This window comes from Tupaia chinensis, unplaced genomic scaffold, assembly GCF_000334495.1.
Source record: "Tupaia chinensis unplaced genomic scaffold, TupChi_1.0 Scaffold000061_1, whole genome shotgun sequence".
In the NCBI taxonomy this organism is placed as follows: Eukaryota; Metazoa; Chordata; class Mammalia; order Scandentia; family Tupaiidae; genus Tupaia; species Tupaia belangeri.
In genome coordinates, this window is record NW_006159519.1 from 1328623 (window position 1) to 1331856 (window position 3234).

The window sequence follows — 3234 nt, forward strand, 5'->3', positions numbered from 1 at the left end:
GAAAGAGGTATACAGGACAGGAAGATAGGGAAGCTTCGTGAAGGAGGGACCATTGAAATAGGCTTAGAAGAAAGAAGAGGACTTTCTGGTGGAGAGCCATTCCAGGAAAGAAAACAGGCAAGAGCCAGTGAGTGCTAATATGGAGTGGGAGGTTCGGAGCATCTTCGAGCACTAGTGAGCAGCCTGGTCGGTGTGTGAATGACGACCAAACTTGGAACACAGAGGCTACATGACGAATAATGAAGGCCAAACAGTTTTCTTATTGTCTTTTTTTTTTTTTTTTTTTTTTTGGAATTGCCAGAGGTGCTAGCCAAAGAGAGAAGGACAGTGTGATGGAGACAGAAAGGAAGAAAGCACCCTCCAGTGGGGTGTGCTGAAGTCTCTTCTTATCCTGAAGTCTCTTCTCTTCCTTTTCCCCATCTTGTGGGGATTCTGAGCATGTACACAGCATGGTTTTCAAGGCATCAGGGCCAGGATTCAAACCAACCATCAGCCATGTGGGATCCGGCTTTTCTTTTTTAAATTTTGCCATTAGGTATGTGTGCTCATCAGAGAGAGAGAGAGCACAGCTTCCCTCATGGGGCATGGTCACAATGTCATCTCTTCTCCATCTCTTCCTCCTTTGGGGACTTGGGGCACATACATACATGTGCCTGGTGTGTATTTTCAAGCTGCTGGGTCCAGGCTCTGAACTGTGTAGTCACCCATGTGGGATCCACCTGCCTCTTCACCACAAGATTTCAGGCTGACCCCTTACTGTGATACATGTTAAGAGGGCATTGTTCCCCTGTCCTGAATGGCTATCTGTGGTGGTCTGAATTTAGCCTCAAGAGTATTTATCTGAGGGACCAGCACATGGTTTAATGGTTATGTCACTGGACTCCCACATAGTTGAACACAGTTCGAGTCCCAGACTCAGTGGCTTAAAACTCACACCAGGCATTGTGTACGTGCATGCCCAAAATCCCAAGAGGAGAATGGAGGAGAGGGGATTGTGGCATGGCCATCTCCCTGGGGGGGGAGTGATTTCTCGCTTTCTGTCTCTCTGTCTTTCTGGTGAGCACACACGCCCTATAGCAAAAACCTCTAAAACAAACAAACAAAAAATAACAGGCTTCTTATAGCAGTCTGTTCTATGCAAAAATGAAATAGTGATCTTTTTTTGGGGGGGGGATTTGCTATAGGGTGCATGTGCTCACCAGAAAGACAGAGAGAGACAGACATAAAGCAAGAAATCACCCCCTGGGGGGTGGTCACGCCACAGTCCCTTCTCCTTCATTCTCCTCTTGGGATCTTGGGCATGCACGCACTCACTTCTGGTGTGAGTTGAAGCCACGGGGTCCAGGACTTGAACCCCGGCCAACTATGTAAGTCCAGCAATGTAGCCATTACGCCATCTGCTGGTCCCAATGAAATAGTGATTTTAATGATCATATCCAGCTAGCAAAATGCAGTACATCTGCCATTCCCTACAGTGTTAGACAGCAGTTGCACCATACTGAAATGTCACCAAAAAAGTGGTCAGAATCTTAAGGAACATTCCAGGGCAACTTTATTCTGAACTCTGGAACTTACGCTTTCTGATCTTTCCCATTTTTTTTTTAAACCTCCTGTTTCATATTCCAAATGCAGTTCTCCCATTCCACCAGACGTCCTGTTCCTTCCATCATTGCTTTGCCATGACATGGTGAGAAGGAGGAGAGGCGTGTGAACAATAAGCTGATGTTTGCAAAGGGCTCTGGGAGTCTTGCTGGAACATGCTACACAAACACAGGATATTATTTCTAAGCTGCGCTTCAAGGAGGGAGAGATAGGGAGGAGCAGTCTCCTGATGTTCTGGGGCAGCAGCAGGGGCACGGCAGAGCAACAGGAAACCGTTGCCAACTTCCTGGGGCACGCAAGAGAGCAGAACAGCTGGGCTGAGGCTTTAAAGCCCGTCTCAGTGTGGACGGACGGCTGCCTGCATTTCCCCCGACCATGTCCAAGGGAAGCAAACCCTCCTTAGTAATAGTGAAGAAGACATTTTTGCAAATAAATCATTGGCTGGAAGGCTCATGGGAGGCGAGCAGGGTTCCTGGCAGCTCACCCTCTCCTGCTGGAATTCCTTATACGCAAACTCCCTGGAGCAAATCTCTGAGTCCCTCTTGACAGGTACCTTAGGGAGAGCCAGACCTTCAGCCTCCATGCCTCATGCTGGCTTTCAATGGAAGGTCACAATTTGACATGGAAGGTCACAAAGTCATCAGCCAGAACCAGACTGTGTGGCCTGTGCTTTGCAAAGCCAGTGGTAGGGGCGCCACCCAGAATGCTGGGCTCCATGCACACTAAATCTCCGTGCACAGAATATCTAAATTAAATACCAAGCAAGGGAACCTTCTCCTTTCCCAACTCTCATTGGAGTGATGTTAGAAAAAGGTTCAAAATGGATTTCCTCTAATTCCACAAATACTTATTAAGTATATAGTAGATACAAAAAAAACACAAGAAAGAGAAAAAAGATGATTTGGTGATGCTCATAATCTGCTGCAGGTGACAAACACATGAATTACAAGCTCCAGGCAGACAATAGTCACTAAGAATATTGAGAATAAAAAGGGATTTCTTTTCCTTCTGAGAGGATGGAGGGAGAGTTTGACACAGGTTGGTGTTGGCCTGGCCCTGAAAGGAGAGGCAGGACTTCAGCAAGTGGCCTGGGCACATGGGTGTCTGTCCGGAGCCAATCTCCAAGGAGGGAGGTGGTAGGAGACCGTGCATACTGGCTGTAGCTGGGGTCTTCCTTAGCAGGAGGTGCTGTGGAGGTGAGAAAGGAACAGTAACTTTTAAGAACAAACCCAGGAGTTTGGATTTTTTTTCTCTATGAAGGAGGGAAACTTCAGATGTCATTAAAATGGGGGTGGAACAATTGGGATGGGGTCAGCCCAGAGCAGCGAGGCCATTAGGGACTATGGCAGGAGCAAGGGCTTGGATTCCTAGGGCCCCGAGTTACTCCTCGTCCTTCCAGTGGGTAGCAGGGAGCCAAGCGTATCAAAGTGAAGCTACCGAAGCTGTACCAGCAAGAGTGCAGGCCCGAGTGCCGTCGGGGCATGTGAATGGCTATCTGTGGTGGTCTGAATTTAGCCTCAAGAGTATTTATCTGAGGGACCAGCACATGGTTTAATGGTTATGTCACTGGACTCCCACATAGTTGAACACAGTTCGAGTCCCAGACTCAGTGGCTTAAAACTCACACCACCA